The 23,727-nt window shown below is 36.0% G+C and overlaps 1 protein-coding gene across 1 annotated transcript in view; it reads right to left on the bottom strand.

Annotated features, from left to right (window-relative positions):
• The window catches only part of LOC132113748 (leucine-rich repeat and immunoglobulin-like domain-containing nogo receptor-interacting protein 2), a 282,038-nt gene that overhangs the window by 221,447 nt on the left and 36,864 nt on the right, over positions 1-23,727 (bottom strand). The window contains exon 2 of the mRNA XM_059521717.1: positions 2,087-2,145. The gene's annotated coding sequence lies outside the window, so the exon portion shown is untranslated. The remainder of the gene's footprint in view (positions 1-2,086; positions 2,146-23,727) is intronic.

Raw genomic sequence — 23,727 nt, 5'->3', positions numbered from 1 at the left:
GTAATGACTGTATATATACACATTTCCCTGAACTAGGTACATTTCTGCTGCTATTATTATGTTTAAATGGAAAATGAAAGGAGGCAGTGGTATTTCATATCCTTTTTCGTTTTATTGTAAATATACGGTACAGTGAGGAAAATTGCAGTAGTCAAGGCGAGCTGACATGTTATCAAGTACGCTGCTGTTTGCAGAATTACCGGACCTGCATCCTCGCAGACATCTCACTCCCGAGTTGAATGCACAAAGTCTAAACTACTGAGGATGCAAGTCCAAAATCAGCATACTTTGTATTGAGAAACACGTGCAGACATACGTCACCAGTCTATTTGCCTAATGTTCCCGGTGTTACGGTTTAACTGGTTACCGTATCTGGTGACCAACATCCTGGTTCAGGTGTCCGCTGCAGATGTGCTGGAACGACGGCAGCAGATTCGGCGATTCTGAAAGCACAAACTGACGCGATATTAAGCGTTTAATAAACGCAGACTTGCTCATTGCATGAATCAGATATTCTTGTAAAGATTACAAGTTATTAGTATGATCGCCCGTTTCGCGGCTGAAGTAAGTAGGATAAACAAAAAAATAAAAATAAAGTACGTCTGTGTTGGCGTGGGGTTCGAACACGAGCTAAAATACTGCACGCCACGAAACGACAGTCACTAACCACTGAGCTACCGATCTACTGTGACCATGTTAACTTGTGACCTGTTTACCTATTATGAAAATAAACCATAGCAGAACACTGACTACATTTTATGGTTCATGATGTTAAAGAACATTTCATAACGTCTCAGACAACTGTACATTTGTGGCTACTGTGGTTTAATTATAAACACTATCGTTAACTCACATTTACCATAGTAAAAACATGGTACATTTTAGTATGATCGAAGATACAAAAATTCTACTAGAACAGACTTGTATATGTGCATTCCCAGAAGAGATGAGAAATGGATTCGTGTTCAGCACCACAAAAAGAACATAAAGTGTCAATATCAGGAAACATCTTTTTTAAGTAAAGCTTCACAGGATAGAAAAGATGAAGTAATTTGTAAGACACATCCTTAACCTTATTGGTTATAAAGTATTTAGATGACAAAGTCCACACTAATTAATTAATAATTATTTATTACCGTCGACTGTGAGTGACGTCACTTCCCAATGCAAACACGCCCAATGTCACATGACCCCTGTCACTTGGAAATTCAAATGCAAAAGGAAATGCGATTCCATTTCCTTGTGACACTTCACATTTCATTCGGGAGGAATCTATTTGACACTTAGAACAGTTTTTAACTTTGAGTCTTTCATCTGAGGCTGATGCTGCAGTGAGTGACTGCAATAGGAAATGTTGAGGTATTAGAATACATGGAATTGGCGAGTTTTGGCAGTTTACATGCACAGTGCAGAGAGAGTGAAAAGGCAAATGTGGTAATTAATATTGCTATTTAAATATAACAGGCTCATTGCTCGTAAGATATGGGAAACACAATTGCAAACATTCCACAATTGCAAACATTCCATAGTTTATAATGGCACTTCTGGAATATCCTCAGATAACTGCAAACATGAGTAAATTAATTTGTTAAGCTTATAATAGATTGAGTTCAAGGAGATGAGGACAACAAGCAAGTAAATTCAAGAAAGCCATGAAGTCAAATTTCAGAGCGATACGAGATATATATTTGAATTTACAGTAATTGCTTATGCAAATTCAGTGTCTAACACAAGTATGCACAGCCAAAGAGCTATCAGTAAAATAAAAAAAAAATTCTAATAATGCAAACTGATGAATCATTGAACAATAATACAAATAGTGTGCATCAAAAAATATTTTCTATTTTAGTTGTTTTAAATTTTGACTAATTAGACGTAGTATAATTTTCTTCTCCAAGCATGAGAAATATTTTTTTCTAAAAGTGCTCAATCTCCTCCCTCCCACTAAATATCCTTATCTTGCCTTTTTCTTTTCTTTTTTTTTTCAGGTAGATAAAAAAAAAAAGAATCAGACAGTCCAGCACATGTATTCCACCTCAAGTGCCATTTCAGCCTTAGTTCCCACAGACAAAATCAGGTAACTTACCACATGAAATCAAAACCGTTTGTCAGCCTAGAGGCAGGAGAAGAGGCAATGTCCGTGGCCTACAAGGAGGAAAAAAAATTGAATTAAGAACAACGCCCTGGGTTGAACTATATCTGAATTCACTTCATTAGCTGTGTTTCACTCATTAGATGACATACACAATGATGTGAAATGCTTTCAGTATAGAACCAGAAAGGAAGAACTATGGAGAGTAAAGCAGAAGCTTGGGATGGGGAAAAATATTCCATATGTTTACTTGGAATCGATAAAACTAAACAATATATATATAAAATGGCCAAAGGTAAACTAGTTTTAAGATGTTTTAAATAAATCTTTTTTTTTGGAATAAACTAGCAAATAAAATTATTTTAATAAAGTCATGAAAGCATTTATTTTTGTTCTAATGTTCTGTCCAATGATGATCCAAAATGAGCAAAATGTACTTAAGCCCCACACTGTTATTATGGTTACCTTTTCAGGGGAATGATTTTCTGTTCATGTGAATCTATTTACCATTGGTAGAAACATCTTATAGAAGAAATTATAAAATAATCCAGAAGAGAGAAGCCACTGTGTTCCATAAAAAAAAGAAGAAAAAAAAAGAAAAAGGGGACACATTTATGTATTCAAATATTCATAATGTCAGCAGCCACTGCAGGTCATGAACTTTAAATGTAGGTTAAAAGTGCTTCTGAAGCCTCAGTAATAATGCTTCAGATCTATTTGCTAACTACTGACAAATATTTTTCCAATCAGCCACTTCAATCTTTTTTAATAACTGGAAAATATTATCTCCACACTGCTATGCCCTAGTTTTAATTGTCCACATTGCTATGACAGGTACATTTTCTTCAGCCATTTATCAGAAATGCAGTCCCCAACTGTTTTAAGCATCTGACAGGCCAAGACTTTTGAGCTACTTTTCAATGATAGCAGATGACAGCCTTGTTTTAGATGCATTTCCTAGATATAAGCATGTCTCTTTGAACTCATTGTTATATTTGAAATATACCTATAATGTAATCTGTAGGTGATACTATTCTCTCTATAATAAGCATGTATTATGATGGCAGAGCTACTTCAACAGATTAAAGTGATGCCTTGTGACACTTCACATTTCATTCGGGAGGAATCTATTTGACACTTAGAACAGTTTTTAACTTTGAGTCTTTCATCTGAGGCTGATGCTGCAGTGAGTGACTGCAATAGGAAATGTTGAGGTATTAGAATACATGGAATTGGCGAGTAGGTTCCTCTGCGTGTTAAAAAGGGAGAGGGCAAAGAAAGTTGAAGGACAGTGAGAGAGGGAGACGTGTTTGTGAGAGCATGATGAGCGAAACTAGCTGGGAGACTGGTTTGGGCAATATTCTGGTACAAAAAAGGTACTGCAGCAACAAAACAGCTGTGATACTAATATATATATATACATACTTTATACAGTATAAAGATCTTCAAGCATAATTGTGTTTTTTTTCTTTCTCTTTCTGCAGGTTACATTGATACACCAGTAAGTGATGATAAGTCTTGATAATTTATTCATTTATTCAACTGAAGTGTTCAAAAACACTGATTTTTCTCCAATGCATGTTGACCACCATTATTACTCCCATACAAATTATTTTGAGTAAAATATCTATATAAATTTAAATATATTACCATTGATATTTGCACTTTTTTCGTCCTAATGCATGGTGAGGAGGAGAGTTTGAGTGGCTAAAGACTCTCCAAGGATCACAGCTGGAGAATTGCAGAGATTAGTTGAGACTGGGAGTCAGAAAGCCTAAACGAAAAAATAAATAAAATAAATAAAAATAAAAAAATAATCAAAGAGCCCCTACATCACCACATGTTGTTAAGGAGGGTTTCAAGAAAAATTCTCCTTGTTAATCCCAAAATTTTTTTTGGCATTTTCAGTTGTCAGACACAACTGGAACTTAAAATGGCAGGGACTTTTATGGTCAGACGAAAATAAAAAATAACTTTTGAGCAGCAAACCCACCAGATGGGTTTAATACAAACAGGGATAAAACGAGGGTTAAATATACTGCTGGATCTTCAATGTTGTGGGTCCGTTTTACTACCGGAGGTCCTGGGCGTCATGTTCAGATACATGGCATAATGTATTTAATCAGATACAAACAATATAAATAAATAAATAAATAAAAAAATCTAAAACTGAATGTCTCTAACAGGCCAATAATCCAAAAACAAATATTAAAAGCAAAACAAAAATGTGTCACTGAGCACAAAATGAAGCTTCTGCCATGGCTGTCCCAGTCTTCTGACCTGAACCCTATAGAAAATTAATTGGGGTGAACTGATGAGAAGAAGCACCAACATGGAGCTGGGAATCTAAAGGGTCTGGAGTGATTCTGGATGAAGGAATGGTCTCTGAGCTCTTGTCAGGTGTTCTCTAACCTTATCAGGCACTATAGGAGAACATTTAGAGCTGTTAAATTGTCAAATGACGGTTTCAAAAAGTATTGAATAAATGGGTGCTGTTAATTGTGGCCAATATGTATTAGAGAAAAAAAATTATTTCATAATGATATTTCTCCCCATTTTAAATTATTATTATCCAATGAAAGGTTAGATTTTTGTGATTTCTTTTAAATAAAAGATCAAAGGGATTAACAATGCAGATTAATTTTCACAGCCTTCTTTGATTATATTTACCAAGGGTGCTGACTTTCTATGGTGTGTTATTTTTTATTTTTATTTTTTTTCGATTGTGAATATAATGTAGGTTACTATCTGTGTACAATTTCCCAATTTACCAAGCTATTAAAGCTTTACAAAGCCTAGGGTAATCTTGAAGCTAGAATTTGCTTCTAATTGCAAGAGATAGTGATGTTTCACGGGTTCCCTCTGAAGCCAGACTTCATCTATACGAAACAATTACTTTATGTATCCTCAGGGTCCAGAAAAATTAACCTGATGCTCTTTTTGGCTTTTTCACCCTGCTCACATCCCCTTCGTTTCTAATCAGAAAAAGTTAATGCTCTATCAAGCTTTGCCTGAGAAATCTGAGATGCCCACAGTGTCAGCACTTTTGTATGCTTCTCACCTCTGGTCTCAGGAGCTACAGTATTAAGGAGAATGATTTATGATATTTATTCTCATAAAAGTCCCAAGAAGCTGTCAAGAAGCCTTGGATCAACTTGCTAGAGAATGCCTATGACAGTGAAGCAGTAGTCAGTAAACCATTAGGCACCACAAGGCGACAGCTAGCACAAGCATTAAGCTCTACCAACCGCCATCGATCAGTTCTGGAGATGCAAATCAGGATGAAAATTTCCAGTTGAACCTCGGGAGCAGTCTACAGTACATCAAAGAAGCACTCAAATGCACCATGTGTGCCAGACTGCGGATGAAGATAATGCACTTTTGAACGTCACTGGCTTAGGCTGGAAAACAACAGGAGCCATCAACTCAGCATTAATACCTATCCTCTTCTGCTTGCATTCTTTTCCCACTTGTGGTTCAGTGAGCACCTGAACCTGTTGTGGTTTCAAATACAGAACACTGCCAGTCAAAATAGGAGCTTTGGCAGAACAACATTTTAATACATCACACTCATCTCCAATGACATTTGTGTAAGCCTCACAAGAACTGTAGACTACTGTACAGTTAAAATACTCCTGTAAGTTATAATGGAGAGGAAGGTTGTTTACAGATGCATAAGCACCCTGGAACTGATTCTCAAATCAGCAAATTTATCCACAAAAGCTAACAATTGAGAACATAAAATTGAGTACATCCATTTAAAATACAATGTTATTAAAGTGCAAAATCCTCTAATTCAGTTCTCAATATTGTCCAAGGCTTCTGAAGCTAGAAGTGCTGATAGATTAAATATAATTACTTGCAATTAATTTTGTGATTACTGACCTCTCAGGAAATTATATATTTAATACATTTTGAAAAATTATACAGTTCTTGCAAGAGATATATACATTTTTGTATTAGTTACTTTATTAATCAACATAAGAAACACCTCACAGTGGCCCTTATTTTAATACAGTACTTTTAGTCATCTTGCAGCCCCCTTGGATGTTTGTTGAGGTCCCTTTGTTGATTTGCATACTTCTTTTAGTGACTCAGGTGCTAAAACAACAGTGTGAGTGAATAAACAATACTATCAATGGACATAATTAATTCTCTGTGAATTCCCACTTCAATGTGTGCTGGAATAATTTCAGAATAAACCTTTAAAACGGAGGCCTCAATTCACATGGTTGAGAGGGGAACTTTAATTGAGTTGTCTGCTAGTTCCTAATAAACTATCTTGTGTCCTTTAGTAAACAGTGTCATATTTCCCCAGCGGATGTAGCTGACACATATTAACTCTTGTGAAATATAGGCCACTGAATGCAAATCACCACAGACTTTCCCACCACTTAAAAATACCTAATCTATTTATACCTAAATACCTAATCTACCCCCCCCCCACCTCTTTGTGTAGATGACAACACTGCACAAAGCTCAAGCAGTAAGAGACAGTTTGCTTAAAGCGATAGACAATACTTTTATAGGCTGAGTTTTTAAATAAAAAACAAAAATCAACAACAACAGATATTTAGAGTGTAACTGAGCTTGGCACTAATGGAAGCAGTTTAGAAAGTGACATGTTTTATTGTGTGTTTAACAACATAACTGGAATTAAAATTCACCCAAAACTAAATGTGTGTCATCATTTACTCCAAAACTTTATGACTCACTTTCTTCTGTGTAACACAAAAGGTGACTTAAAATAAAAAAAAAGTTCCAAGTCTTCTGAAATCACAGCTTTGTAGAGACAGCTTCTTCTTTTCCTTCTCTTTCTGGTTTATTCAAGAGAATGGTCAAAAAAGGCAGAGATGAGAGAAAACAGCATCAAGTATGTCAGGGGATATCCAAGATCAGCACCAGTAACAAGCAGAGGTCGGGGCAGGCAGCAGAGAATCACAGTCGGTATAAACAATCCAAGATCAGACATGGAAGGAACAAACACTAGGAAACCGCTCGGAAATGCCAGACAGAACTAAACAAGACTTCGCACTATTAGAGAGTCCAAACACAGTTTATATAGGGGAGTGGTAATGGGGAACACCTGGTGGTTATTAGCCCTAAGCACGGGATTATGGGAAATGGAGTTGGGAATGGAAATACAAGATGCCAGAGTCCTGAGTGGAGTGCCCTCTATTGGAGTTCATGGGCACTCCAGCTGATGATCGTGACAAGTTTGTTTGACATAATAATAATAATAAAATAAATAAACATTTGAAATGTTTATATATATATATATATATATATATATATATATATATATATATATACATATACATAATGATATGCAGTATATGGGCTTCATGGATTATTTATCATATTTTTATGTTGTTTTCACATTCATTTTGAAAGGTGCAGTGTGAATTTATTGTAACTGTATAGAAAAAGACAGAACGGACGTTATTCACAGAGAAAGCCATATGGTTTTGGAACAAAATGAGTGCAAGATCAGGTTGATTACAAAAGATTGTTAAAACATTTAGAAAGTTGCTAATCAACTAAACAGGGAATTTGAAACCCTGTATCGTGAGTCGTGTCTTTGCTTCATGAAAAAAGCCGGAAGATTTAACTATAACAAAATAAAACTAAGTAGCTCCAGTGGAATCAGTGATGTTCCAGAATTCATACCAGCAAACATCATTAGTAATTTATGGTAAGGCAACATCATGGATGTAGCTCTTAGCAAGAAGAACGCACAAACTCATTGGTCATATTTGCACATATTTCACAGTTTGGCAGGGGGGAAACAAGAAAATGTAATACTTTCAAACCTATGAATGGCTTAACCTACAAGAGAATACTTGTAAAAAATACTTTTTACTACAGATTTACAAAAATGTCTAGCGAGGGAAACCCTTTATTTGAAAACAAATAATCTAACAAACTAACATTAATTTAAATGGAATGTAATTTTTCAGTACATTACTTTTTTGGTAAGCAAAATTTCTAGTTTTAATGGAGTGGTGTGTGTGTTTTTTTTTTTTCTTTCTGTTTTTTTGTCCGTTACATAAAATCATGATAATCTAAAGTGTTACTAACTACTTAAAGCACACTCCACTCTAGAGTAACACAATGTCATTCAAATCAATCTTTATCAGTTTTGTGTCAGCATCGGAGTTGCTGTGTGCGCAATTTGGTGTCAAACATCTAATTGAATGTGATATTATCACGCAAAACCTGTAAAGTGTTTCAAAACTTGCATTACAACTTCTTCAGCTATCCTCTCAAGAGGAGGAAAGCAGAGACCGTGATCAGTGTCAGAAAAAAATTAACGCTGATAATAATAGCTTTGACGCAATTAAAGTGGGTATGATTGAGATGGGTTGGGGGAGGAGACTCCAATTCAGATGGGACTCATCCGCTTTTCAGTTTACATGCTAATTTAGCAAGCACTAAACCCGCAACGGAAAACATTTGTATTTTTGCAATTAAAATGATTCTCTCAATTCTCTTTCAGTCCTGCCTGCTGTTTTATTCTCCTCTCTCTCCTCTCTGGCAATCGCTGGGAGTCTGGAGTGGCACTAAAAGTGAGAGAAATTTCCAGACAAATGAATGGAAACATTGTCATCAAGTTAAAAAGAGAACAGAAATTAATGTATGCCAGATGCTTTCATCAAAGTCCAATCAGCACTTTTCTAAAACAGAAGTTTGGGAAGGTCCGTCTTCTTTGTAGAATAAAATACAGTAGTTCTAATTAAGTACATCCTCACTTATGAAGGAATATGACAACATAAAACCAATGCATAATTCTCTTCATCTTGCTATGTCTTTCTTTATATTCTCTTCAAACACTGTCTTTCCCAGTGGAGTGGAATATGTGAGCACTGAAGTGTGAAAGCAGATTTCAGATCCCTCCAACACCACTTTATGACAAGTATAACATATCAGATTGTAACACAACACACATCAGCAAGAATTCACCACATATTAAATACAGTGTTAATAGAATATTGGCACTCCAAAATCTAAATGAAACAAACTTGGAATTTAATGAAATATTACAAGAAAGTCCACAATTTAGATGCATGCATTTTATATGAAAAAGATCAAAACACAGCAAAAACAGTAATATTGTGAAATGTTATACAATTTAAAATAACCGTTTCTATTGTAATATATTAAAAAGTACTTTATTCCTGTTATGTCAAAGCTGAATTTTCAGCAGTCATTACTCAAGTCTTCACTGTTACATTATTCTTCAGAAATCATTCTAATATGTTAATTTGGTGCTCAAGAGAACTATTATTATTTCCTATTATTATCAATTTTGAAAACGCGCTTAATATTTCTGTAGAAACAGATACCTTTATTTTTATTATAATATTTAAAATATTTTTTTTAATAACTCCACAAAAAATATAATAGAACTGGTTCTCTGACTTCTGTAGCCATATTATTGTAGAGACTGAAATAATGAGAGCTATTGTTTAAAAAGAAGGGGGAAAAAGAGAGAAAACGTTAGATTGTAGTGCTTAAAGAGGAAAGTAAAAATCATTGTCGCTTCATTTCACTCACATACTCTGCAATCTAGTTGCTGTCTAACTAAAGCTTGACAGGCAAGATTATAATGAGAAACACAATATACTGTCACTTGTGAGTGTTAATAAGAAAATATTCCAGTTCTAATAATTCTCCTGGTGCGCTCTGGATGTTTGCCAGATCACTGCTGAGCTTAGTCACGGAGATCATTTTTGTGATGACCGAAGTGTCACTAATGATCTGCAAACACACAAACAGTAGATGATGAAAAATGCTAGGGACACTTTTGTCATAACTCACTGTTCAAAATGCATTGTGTCATGAACCTATTAAGGACAAAGAACACTTACTGTAAGTGAAACTGAAAAGTAGCAGTAGCATTTTCCCAAGACCTTAGAAAACACTACAGCTAGTTTTCTGATTCACTCACAATCTCTGATTTTATGGTAATCTGACAAAATACTTAAGAAGTGAGTTTAATTATGAAAAACAAAAACATTATTTTTTTTCCAAAACAGGAAAACACATTTTGAAAGTTTCAACTAGCATGAGATGGTTTTCTGGTATTAACCATTTTAAACTGGTCTAGCTGGTCTCCCTCTTTTATCTGGTCTATGAGACCAGAAAAGCATTATAGACCGGTTGAAGCCACTTTTTTTACCAAAAAAAAAAAAAAACATTCGAGTCAATCCAATGATTCAATTAGGACCAGACTGATAATTTCATGTAAGTATTTGTAAAGGCAAGAGATTAGCCACTAACAATGAACAAAAGTCCACTGCAAACACTCATTGAAGCTCAGTATTTACGCTGATGATTCGCCTGCAGTAGAATGATAAGCATTTAATTTCTCTGCTTCTGAAGGACCAACATGCCGTCATGAGTGTCTGCGAGCACGATCGTCACAGACATAATCTGTCAAGTAGAGGACAAAGCCGTGTCTCGATATGGCATCGCAAGATATGGGGTTTTAAACAGGCAATAAATCACAGCAACAGCAACAAAATACAAGAATCAAACTCATGAATCATTCTGAAGACCCTGCTCTGATCTTTTTTTTTTTTTAAAGCACAGACATCATGTTACCATATCCCTAATCCATATTTACACACAGTCAGCCTATACGCAGTATGCACTCATCTAAAAATATCCAGTCCACTGTCTTTACTCTGACTGTGTTTATGTGAGTTTGATGAGGCATTTTTTACCGGATAAGCAATACTGAATTATTAAAGAAGCTGAGGCCGTTTTTTTTTTTTCTGTAGAGGAAGTGGAGCCAGAACGGAAGCTTATGGGCTGTTTCCTGGAATGAAATGCACCCACAGCAAAAAGACAATCTGCCTGCATAAGCACATTAATGTACAGTCACTGTCAACACCACTGGATTTGCACTGTTTTTTTGTTGTTGTTTTTTTTGCAATAAAATTGACTTTCCTAACAGACACACAAATGCAAATACCCTCCCACGTTCTGCGAACGCTAAGTGCTTTTACTGTATAGTTTCAGATAGCTCATTGGGACAAATTATAGCTTCAAGCTTCACATTGATTTTTCCCCCCTTTTTGCATGGTTTCAATTATTTTGTTTAGCATCTTCTGCTTTCGTACTTCAGTTTGTCCTCTGGAAACCAAAGGCTGATATGTGATACATGAAAATTACGTTAACACATGGTTGAGAGCAACGATCCTCTATATTCAGTGTGATAGACACACATTTACAGTTTTCCTCAACTGATTTTGCACAGTTTTCCAATTCAGCAAACTTTTCCAGTCCAAGATTCTAAAACAGTTAAAGAAATAGCTAAGCCAAAAATTACAATTCTGTAATCATTTACTCACCTGCATTATTTTTTTACTTCTGTGAAACACAAAAGATAATATTTGTAAGAATGTTTTTGTTCATATAACCACAATTTTAATACACTGACTATATCACTTTTTTTTTCTTTTTTGGAAATTATTACTTTTATTTTGAAAGGATGAATTACACTGATCAAAAGTAAGAGTAAAGAACAATATATCAAATAAATACAGTTATTGTGAACTTTATTTTCAAATAATCCTGAAAAAATTATAATAACTGTTTCCTCAAAAATATTAAGCAGCACAACTGTTTTCAACATTGGAAATAATATAAAATGCTTCTTGAGAAGCAAATCAGCATATGAGAATGATTTCTGAAGTATCATGTTGCACTGAGGACTGGAGTAATGACTGCTGAACACACACACTGAAATCATATTAAAATGTTTATTTAAAATCTTAATGACCCAAACTTCTGAACCGTAGCGTAGGTTTCAGTTGTCATGTGTAAATGATGACAGAATTGTCAATTCCAAGACTATCCCTTTAACACTGACAAGAAAAATAAAGCCTTTTTTTAAATGCACATTGCATGTTGTCAAATTTCATCACATTTACATCTGCAGTGTTAGTTTGACTTATTGAAAAGAAAGTGGAATTTACCCCCCAAAAAAGTTCACACAACTGTCATGACTTTGTCACGTACAAAATTTGAGAAAACTCAGAGCAAAGAAATAATGAGGACCCTGGAGAAAGAGTGAGGAAAAAAAGGAGAGGTGTAGGACTGAGAAGAGGTGGAGTGGGTAGACAGAGAGTGGAACAAACAGCAGGAAGATATAAAAAAAAATAAGTGGTGAAGGGTAGATTTAGATTTAGAGGTAAAAAGGGATGATAGGAGAGAAATAGAGGATGTAAGAAGAGGAGAAGGTGCTTAAAGAGTTGATAAAAGAGCCAGATGAGATGGTTTATAAGAAGAAACAAGCTGTATGAAGAACAGAAGAGCCTAAAAAAATGAGTCACTCTAATTGACTATGTAATAAGTTTGGTTTCAAAATGAGGATGACTAAACATGATCAACAAGGATCCAGCATCGCCATCTGTGCTCTCATGGAGCCGTACAATATAGCAAGACCAATTTATTTAACAGTCCTCATCCTATTTCCACAGGAACAATCCGAAGCAAAGGGTCTCTTGTGGTTTAAAACAATGTCCAATTCCACCATGAAGTAGTGGTGTGTGAGTGGTTGTGTAATCACTTTCCACCACACTCTCCATTTCTGAATCCATTTCTTCTCCTCTTGGAGATGGAAAGTGTTCGGCCGCTACCTATATGACAAAGTAACTCTATAAACAATCTAAGGGGTACTCAGAGATATAAAGGCACATGTGTGAAAAATCTAAAGAATATGATTTTTTTAAAATTCAATTATAAAGTTGAGGACTAACCCACTTGATCTGAAGCTGAACAGTAAATGAACACTGGCAAACTGAAGCACTTTGCTAGCAGGTTAATTAATTCACTCAATCACATCTGAGATCTGATTCATAATATGCATGAAATTAAACAAATACTGTACAGTATATAAACGAACATCACTATTCACAGTTTTCACATTGGTTTTGTTACATTTCAGTACCTCTTAAAAATAATATGTAAAATTAACTGAATTTAAAAAAAATAATTAAAAAGAAAGATTTTAAGTATTTGGCTTTATATTCAATCCAATTGAATACAAAATATAAACAAAATTATTTAAAATATTTGATTTAATTTAGCTCTTTTTTTGTCAACTATATTGCTATTTTTACTGACAAAAATTAGATGACATTTGATTTAAACTTTAAAATTGAAATGAATGAAAAGGTATATATATATATATATATATATATATATATATATATATATATATATATATATATGGTTACTACATTAACCAACATTAACTAATGTAACTTCATTGTAAAGTGTTACCAAATATTTTGTCAAAAGAACAAAAAACAAAACAAACAAAAGAAAAACATTTAAAAATACAAAATAATACTAAATTGCATGGATTGTCATAATGAAACCTGGTCTATACATGTTTGTCCAAAATTAACAATGCCAACTTTATTTTTCTAAAAACACTTGTTGGGGATACAAAACAGATTATGCAAACAATTTAGCTAAATTACATCACTGAATTTGAGGAAACACGCAAAATCAGTTGAGAAAACCTGTATCGGTAATCACAACATGGCAGTCTCATGATGACACATGCTCATTTACTCTGGGCCCATTCTGTTTGAAAGGATAAGATATTTGCGTGCTAATTCTTTGAGAAATTAGGAATGAAGCATAGCCTGATAGTTTTGGCTCTCAGTTATAGGTTAATCTGTTCTACCCGAAGGCATTCACGTTTCAGGATTACACATTCCCAGACCCAATCCAGGCAGAGGAAGAAAGGCAACATGAATGCCAATCATGTCCGGGAAAGTGGAAAGATGTGATTCGCCTCACAAGAGATCTGCATGAAATGCAGGAAGCTGTGAAAGGGGAACTGATAAGACACAGGTGAGCTGATAAGCCATCGGCTATCTCTCCACCTCACTTTTTCTCCTTCTCATCATCCTTATTTCCGATCTTCATTCAACGTCAAAAGGGCCGATTGGAAATCACCAGAGCAATAAGGCGCTAAACCCGAGGCGCTATCGTGACTCACACCTACACTTCTGAATTATACAAAAACATTATTGCCTGTCCCATAGGGAAAATAACAGCGTTTTTGGTTAGGCACCTGCAATCATTGCATGCTACAATGACTCCTGCCACCGCTATCATGCTTGGACTTGTTCTAGTCAGTGACCCAAAAGTAAACAGAGCATATGCAACAAAATGGAAGTGATGATATATATATATATGTGCACTCACGCCATTCTGTGTACCGTTATAGGGGGTCCTGAATTAAGCATGAGCCCAGTTTTGCAATGCAGCGGCTGTACAGCTGCTTACCTGCTGTTCTTCATAAGCTTGCACACACCACTCCATGTGTACATCCATGCTCCTCCGATTTTGCAACGTGCCACTGCAATTCCTGCCACATAAAAGCCACTTCCTCTGCGGGGACATGATGGGGTCTAATGAAGCTTTCTGAAAGACCAGGGACAAAGTGCACAAAGCTTTCTGCCATTTTGACTAAGGTTAAGGCCGCTAGCATGCACGCATCTGTGTTACAGTATTAAGTACTTAAACATGATGACTGTGTGAAGATAATGCATGTCATTTTAAAAACTTCCTTTCAAAGGGTTAGTTCACCCAAAAGTCTCAGTCGGCCCAAATTATTTGTTTCTTTCTTTTGTGGAACATGAAGATGTTTTGAAGTAATACTGGCTAGAGTTAATTAATAAGTGAGGAAATCCTGTCTAAATATAAAGCATATTTATGTTGAACGACACAAACTAAGTCTAAAAAACAACAAAAAACTGTATAAAAAATAAACCATATACATTAAGAAAGGGCAACACATTTCTACCTGGATACTTTATATCGATCATGGGCCCAATGTCTCACCTGGCTGCATGTTGAATGCAACATTGCCCAGCAAAATGTTGCCCTGTATGTCATCACCTTTACTGCAATGCTAAGTTTTGCTAACAGCATTGCTAACAGCTTCTTATCAACAAAAAAGTTTGCTGGAAAATTAAAAAGATAAAAGAAAGATGAAAAATGCTTACACTCCTGCATATAAATCATCAGAAAAAATAATGCTTTAATGATTTAATGGATGTTTGCATTGGACTTTTGTTCATTGTTATTGGCTAATCTCACACATTTCCAAATACTGTAATTATTTTCCTGGTGCTAATTGAAGAGTCAAACTGGCTGGTATTGCGGTATATATTAGTTGAAACACCAAACTAGAGTAGATAAATGCTATTTTGAGATGATCAGGGTGTTAATCTGTAGTTACAGTAAGAGCAAAGATGTATAATTAAATGGGTCCCTGACCGAAACCAGACAACTCTGCACTCTCAGAAAAAAAAGTTAAAAAATTTGTCACTGGGGCAGTACACTTTTCAAAAGGCACAACTTGGTACCTAAACAGTCCATATTGGTACATTAGAGGTACATATTATTATACCTAAAGTGTACATATTAGTACGAAAAGGTACGAAAGTGTACCTTTTGAAAAGGTACTGCCCCAGTGACAGGTTTTGTACCTTTTTTTCTGACAAAGTATCAGAGACTACTGCTTGAATTCTACCAACAATCTTGTCAAAAAAAAAAAAAAAAAAACTGTACCAATTGTCAATTGTACCAGCCCAGTGTCAAAGACTTGTCAATGGCACACGTAGGCTCCTTTAAAGGGATATTTCACCCTAAAATGAACATTTCTACCTTTATTTCTACCATATTCTTTTTTGTTCTGCAGAGTAAAGAAAGCGCTATAGGTTGGGAACAGCATGAGGGTGAGTAAATGATCAAACAATTGGGGTGAACTATCCCTTTAATATAGCACATCTATCATGCAAAACAAATGAATAATATCGTTTGGTCCTTTGAAGATCTTTCACGGATGTTTCAAGTGTATGTTCTTGTAAATACATCAAACAAAAGTCTGTTCATCTGTTCTGAGCCAGCAGACTTTCCATAGTTTCTTGAAATTATTGTGCTTCGCGTTCTCAATTATAATCAATGTTTATTCATTCACAGTCAAAGGTCTATTTCAATTACTGCTTGCTTGAGCATTCATGAATCATGTGGAACAAACAGCAGGAAGATATAAAAAAAAAGGAGTGGTGAAGGGTAGATTTAGACAGGTAAAAAGGGATGATAGGAGAGAAATAGAGGATGTAAGAAGAGGAGAAGGTGCTTAAAGAAGGTGCTTAAAGAGTTGATAAAAGAGCCAGATGAGATGGTTTATAAGAAGCTTATACAATAATTATTTGGCTGAGTCAGTTAGATTTCAAAGTAGTGCTGGGCGGTAAACCGGTTCATACCGAAAACCGGTGTATATTTTCGTTACGATGTTAAATTTGAATATACCGCCATACCGGTGTATTCAATAACTCAGCGTTCGGAACGAACGTTATTGCTGCGCTGGGGCCGCGGGACACTGTTTCAGACGGACCCTTTACAATAATGCACTTCTAAGCAGCGACTGCGAGACGTGGTGAGGGTAACAAGGCTCCCAACAAGGCTGCCAAGGCAAAGCAACGTGTAGAGAGACAGTGTAGCGAATTTTTTGTGACAATTGTGAGGGAAATACTTTATTCCCATAAACTGTGTAGTAAGCCGTTCTCCCTCCCATCTGCACCTTGTGAATTGTGAACGCAGGTAGAGGACTGCATTGGGTTTGGGGACCCCCGGGACACAACGCAAATCTCGCGGGAGCGGCCAGTTTTACCTTTGCTGCGGGCGGGAGTGGGCGGTCAGAAAATTTCGCGGGAGACCCTTGAGGAACGGTGGTGTGTAGTAGAAATTGAGTCAACACAAGAAGTTGAGAAGAAAATTAAAGCTGCTGTTTACTTGACAAAATCAAAGTAAGGCAAGTCAAACATCTGGAAACAAACAAAATGTGTTTTATTTTGAGCATTCCAGCCAGAGCATGAGAGGAGCGGAGTGCTAAACTTTCCTGAAGAGCGCCGAGCGCCTTCTGGAGATTCCGCTCTGCTCGCTTAAGCCAGTCAATAATCTATGCGTTCTTTAAGTGCATTTTATCTTGTGTGTGCTTTTCACAGGCTTTATAATTTAGGTGTATTTTGTAAAGATCTACTGACATTTCATCTTGTGTGTGTGTGTGTTTGTGTTTTAATGAGCCTGTTTTGAATGTTCTATTGCACAACAATGGCTGCTATTTTCACTGAAATAAACTTAAAGTGAATGAAAATCAAATACACTTCTTCAGTGTTCGAATTTTAGGTAGGCTGTTTGCTAAGGTTATCTAGTAGGCCTAATTATATATATATATATATATATATATATATTAGGGGTGTAATGATACGCGTATTCGTATTGAACAGTTCGGTACGAGGCTTTCGGTTCGGTACGCGGTACGCATTATGGACCGAACGGTTCGTTGGACTAATTAATTATATTTGGAAAATAAAATAAATAAATGTGAAAGATAATATGCGTTCAACAAGGTAGCCCAATAACCCAAACGACGTAACAGGCAACGCCCCTGACACCCCCGAAGAATAAAAAAACACCAACTTATATGTTTATGTTAGGCTACTCAGTCAGGCGCTCGCTCACTCACAACTCACAATGGCCAATGCGTTTAACAGACCAGAAATAGAAGATCCTCCAATAACCAACAGGTCTGGTGTTTGGGTGCACTTTGGATTCCCTGTAAGCTATAATGGTGATGGCAAGAGAGTGGTGGATAAAAAAACAACAACCATATGTCGCATCTAGGGTAGCCTACACCAGCGAAAAAAAAAAAAAAAAAAAAACACCAGCGGGAATACTTGAAACATGTCAAACCATTTACGCCGACATCACCTTAGTGTGTCAGTATCTGGGAAAAGATGGAAAAAATGAGAAACATACACACAACAAACTATCCCCGCAGCATTTAGACAGACATTTCCAACGGATTCAAACAGGGCAAAAGACATCACCACGGCGATTGGTAGGCTACATTTACGTTATAGCCGCGGATATGTGACCTTACTATTTACCATTCATTCTATCATCACCATTATAGCTAACAGGGAATCCAAAGTGCACCCAAACACCAGACCTGTTGGTTATTGGAGGATCTTCTATTTCTGGTCTGTTAAACGCATAAGCCATTTTGCAACGAGCCTTCAGCGCGTACTGAGTGAGCGAGCGCCTTACTCTGTAGTGGAAAATGTAGGTTTTAAGAACATGCTTAATGTAATTGAGCCCCGTTACAATATTCCTTCACGAGCCCATTTCAGACAGACCGTAATTCCTGCTTTGTTCCAAAAAACATAAGCCCTATAGAGAACCAATTGAGTAAAAACACACTCAATATAAAGAGTTATAGAGTTCCATATAAAAAGTTACATCTTTGTATTTGTTCATAACTAATATATCAGTTTCATTTTTTTTTTTTTATAAGGAGCTGTTTTTGTTTTATACAGTATGCTGCTAAGAAAACACCATAGAAGATGGGTAAATAGCTCCATCATTGTTCAATGTAAAAAAAAAAACATACTTTGTTAGTTTTAATAAATAAAACATTTTTATAAAAATCAAGGAAATTTATCTGCTAATTTTTTCTTTTTGCTTTATCTAAAACGTACCGAACCGTACCGTGACACCAGTCTATTGTATCGAATTTTGTGAACCGTTACACCCCTAATATATATATATATATATATAGTATAGTATTATGTTTTTTATTTTGTATTTATTTTGTTAAAATTATATCTAGCTTATTTTTAAAGTTATTTATGTTTGGTGCATGTATGCAGTAGGCCTAGCCTGTGTTTAAAAATGAGGTGCCGCTTTTGGTTTTGTTTTAATGGTTTTTAACAGTTTAATTTTTTTTATAACGCTAATAAAAAAAAATACCCAATGTTTTTGCCATGTGTAGTGCTTTGATTTAGGATCGGTTACTTCATGTTATTTAAAAGCAATCATGTTTAAAATCAGTTATTCTGGATGTTAACTTGAACGAATATTTAGTCTGAGTAGCCTACCTATTTGAGTACATTTAAAGTCCGCGGGAGCGGGCGGGAGTGGACCCAAACATTGCGGGAGCGGACACAGGTTGCGGGAGCGGGCGGGCCTGGTCATACATTCAGCGGGAGCGTGCGGGTGCGGGTTTTAGAAAACAGTCCCGCGCAGGGCTCTAAACGCAGGCAGGTCAGTGACTTACAGGGTGCTCCGTGTCTCCGTCCAGTTTAGGCTAGTAACTAATAGGCCTATGCTGTTATATAGTTTATATAGGATTAAGTTAGCATTAGCAGAGTTGTTTGTTTTGCAGCACTGAGCAGTTATTTTACATAACTTTATCATAACAAAACAGTACAAAAGCATTTCCAGATGACAAATATCTGGACATGCCTAGTTAATGTTAATTATTATTATTGTTTTCTAAGAACAGAATGTCAAGTCAATGACATCCCATTTTAAAAAGATTTTTTATATCAATCACAACTCAATCAATCATGTCCAGATATTTGACTGGTGATGGTCTCAGTATGGATGTTATCCTATTTCTGTAAAATGTTTGTGAAAATTCAATGTAAATCTCCCAAGAAATTCTGTACATATACCAAATACTTTGACAATCAATATATACTTAATACACTTCTGCTAATGCAAGGATTTTGTGTTTTGTATTTTTTTCCACACCAAGCCCCACCCCCAAAATCTCACTCTAAGATGAACTCAAAAGTTGGCAGTAGTGGTGGAAATTATGATTCTTTCAAGAGATTTGTTCATTTTCAGTTCGTTCACCAAAATGATTCGTTCAGAATTGTTCACTGATTCGTTCAGTGATCATTTCTTCGTATTACACAAAATATGCCAGCAGGTGGCAAAAAAGAGTGTAGCCTATTATGTGTTATGTCTTAAATCAACGAACGTATTCACTTGTTACAACAACTGATCTTGCTTTATTAAAATGTGTGCATAAACACATTCAATATGTAAAGTCTAATTAAGTTGTTCAGATGAACAAAGCACGAGGTTTTCTTGCCTAATTAGCATTTTAATTGTTTGGTCAGACAGTTTGTATATTATATATTCACATTCATAAATCGGGGATTAAACGTGGAGTTCTGTATGCTAAATATCAAAACAAGCGTATGTGCACAGTGCCTATAACTGCGCTTTGCATTTTCCGAGATTGACATGCTAAATAGCAGACTAACCCGGTTTACTCTCATTCATTTCGTTCACGAACGAGATAAGCTATGTACCAGTTCATTCCATTCACGAATGACATGTATCCGTTCATTCAACTCGCTCGCGAACGACATGTGTGCCAGTTCAGTCATTTCATTCATGAACTTGATGTACTAATCCTTCAACTCGTTCACGAACGACATGGGTATATCAGTTCAGTCATTTCATTCATGAACGATAAGATCTCTAGATCTCGTTCAGAGTCAGACTCATATGAAACTCGTTCATTGAAGGGCGTATTCGTTCACTAAATTCAACAAATCACATGTTCTGTCACATCTCATACTCTAAGGCTCGAGGTTGAGTAACTCTTTGACAGGATGAAACAGTTAACCGGTTCACCGAGCTGTGCATGCGCTGCTAATAGCGCCGCGCTGCTGTGGAGGGAGGTACTTCAGTGAACGAGAAATATGAGTCAGTGGATTGCGTGAACGAGAACGATTCGTTCACCTAAAAGATTTGTTAAAAAAGAATGATTCGTTCACGAACGACCCATCACTAGTTGGCAGCCCAGGGGTAAACACAGTAGTGCTCTGGGTAGGGTTGCACCAGCCGTTCGTAAGTTCTTACTTAAACTGGAACGTAAAGTCCAAACTAGAGGCTTAGTAACTACTAGCTAGTTTATAACTAACTGTACTTTATTCGGTTGCACCATTTATTCTTAAGGCAGAACGTAGCTAGTAGGTCGTAAGCTCTCCGTAAAGTAATGCGTTGTCGCATAGAATGACGTCTATTTTTCTTAACCCAATCACAAGCCTTCTAATAGGTAAATAGGAAATAGTCTGAACAGCGCGTAATTTGAAACTCATTCTTGACTGGCCTAAACTGAAAGTTAAAAAAGACATTAAAGCACACGTTATCGAACTCAAAACATTACACTTTTAATTGAAAATATCTATCCCACACATGGAGGATAAAAGAAACAGGAAGAAAAATTTCAGTCATGAAGAAATTCGGATCACTCTACATACTGTAGATTTATGAATCTGTATGCAATCGCCGATTACATTTTGCATTGATCCAGTTGCAACGTAAGGCGACACACACTTGAAGGCTTGGGGAGAGAGCGCCGTTTCTGTCTGTCTCGTGCTGAATATCAGACGCTATCATGTCCGTTATCCGCATTATGCCCTCTCTTTTAAAGCGCAAACAGGCATATATGTCGACATCATCATAAATATCCAACGGATGATGTCTGTCTCGTAAAACTCGTTGACGAACTTGCGGCTCTTCATGATCAAATACGAGCTCATCAATGTGATCTAATCTGGCTGACATCTTATTCCGACCGTTATTCATGGACAGAGGCTTCCGTAAATATTTAGTTACAACGTATAGTTACGTTTAAACTAAGTTTAATGGTGCAACGCAAAAATATTTAGTAGTCCATAAGTCGTAACTTAGTGTCCATTTACGTCAAAACTAGGCTAAGTTATAACTTATGCACAGCTGATGCAACCGGCCCCTGGTGTTACGTTATAACGCCCGTTTCACACAGTCCGTCTGCTGTGTGTATTAACGGATTCCAGCTGCACGAGGTTGCGGTCAGGGTGTTCAAGGAGCGGTGCTCTGCAGCAGTGCAGCGATTGTTAACGTACTGAGTCTATTTTTGCTGTGCTGCAGGCGCTGAATTAAAGTGAAAGCGCATTGTTCGCGGGAAAAATGAACATGGATTGACATGGAAACGCAGTCACATGGGTTTTTGGCTAGGTTTAAAACAAGAAAAAGAGCACTTTTAGATAAACAAGGAAAACAATATGTTAACTTTTATGGAAGCAGAAAAACAAAGTTCATTAAGACCCGTGGGATTGCTTGTGATAAAGATTTAAATGCAAAATGCACGAGATTGTTTCTGTCTGTGGTGTTTTAATTTTAAATATTTTAACAAGTAGACTAATTATTGTTTAAATGTTTTGCCGCTTGCTTGAGCAGCTTATTATACAAACCTAGAAGTAAAATGCATGAATAATGCGTTGTTTATATTTATTGAGTTTAAACTAATGTCTATATGAAAGATTGTTCTGTGATAAAAGACTTACGATGCTGAAAAAAAAAAAATATATATATATATATATATATTATTTTTATTTCTTTTACATGATATGAAATCAAAACAATGAACAAATGTTGTGTTTGTGGACTAAACCGACGCGGATCAGTAGTGGACTGCAAACACGTCCTGTGTGAAAGCACAATGAGTCCGTGCTGCGGACTGCATATGCACTGCAGGCAGTTTATGCATATATAATATCCATTTTATGCAAGTGCTGTCGGGCTAAAACACGAGCAATTTGCTCCAGCACCTTAGCCGCAAGCACGTCTTGGAATATCAACCAGCAGAAAATGCATTGTACACCTGATTATGCATAAAAAAAAACGTCATAAACCGGAAAACCAGTATAATTTTGAAAAAAAACGGTATATATTATTATAATAATTATATTATATATTATTGCTGCTTTAATACATGGACCGTTCCTCCCACTTATGACAAGGAAACATTATTCTAAAGTTACTGCCAGCAACTGCACCCACATATCCCATGTATACAGTACATGTTAAGACGACTGGTAAATACAATGGAATTATACACCACTAGCTGGTGACTTGATTAGGAAATTATTATGAATGTCAGTACAAGTTAATCTTAATCAACAGTATTTATGGCATAATGTTGATTACTCAAACAATTATTACAATAAGGCATACTAAGGGAATGAGGTCAAGCTGTAAACTTTAAAATACTTAAAGTATAACCACAGGACAAGCAAATGCATGTTAATATGCTTTTAGTTTGGGGGACAAATAAATAATTAAAAAAAATCGTACAAACCCTGTGCAAATGTTACAGCTCAACTAATATAAATATATATATTAAAATGAAGTTTGTATTTACAGTAAATGTAATGCATACATTTTTAATAGATAAATTAAAGCATTTTATTATACATAATGAAGAAAAATAAGTGATGATGGGAATTTAATTTAATGTGTAGCATCTATAAGTAGAATTCTAGCATGCTTTTTACGGGAACTGCTTTAGTGCAGTTTAATGTTCTTGATCTACCTTAGTGATTAAATAACCATTAAGGAATTAAGTTAAAAGATTAGCCTCTACTAAGGGGTTCTAGTTCTCATTATTTGCAAATTACCCTAACAATTTCAACACAAATAAAGAACACTAGGTTGCTAGACCAACCACAGATTTGGAGTCCAGACACTTGAATACTTGCAGTATATCCAGAGAGAGAGCTGTTGTTAGAGTTTACCATTGCCAGCAGCTGTCTATTGATTCCCTCCAGGTGTAGGATGACCAGGCCATGAAAGTGAAGAGTACTGTGCTACCTCACCATCCTATCAAGGTCAGGGGCCTGAAAAGGACACCAGAACCCTATATGAAAGAATATCTCAGCTATTCTCATCTGCTATCCCATCCACAGGGA

Source organism: Carassius carassius, chromosome 33, assembly GCF_963082965.1.
Source record: "Carassius carassius chromosome 33, fCarCar2.1, whole genome shotgun sequence".
Taxonomy (NCBI): domain Eukaryota; kingdom Metazoa; phylum Chordata; class Actinopteri; order Cypriniformes; family Cyprinidae; genus Carassius; species Carassius carassius.
This window is presented reverse-complemented; position numbering and strand designations above follow the sequence as displayed.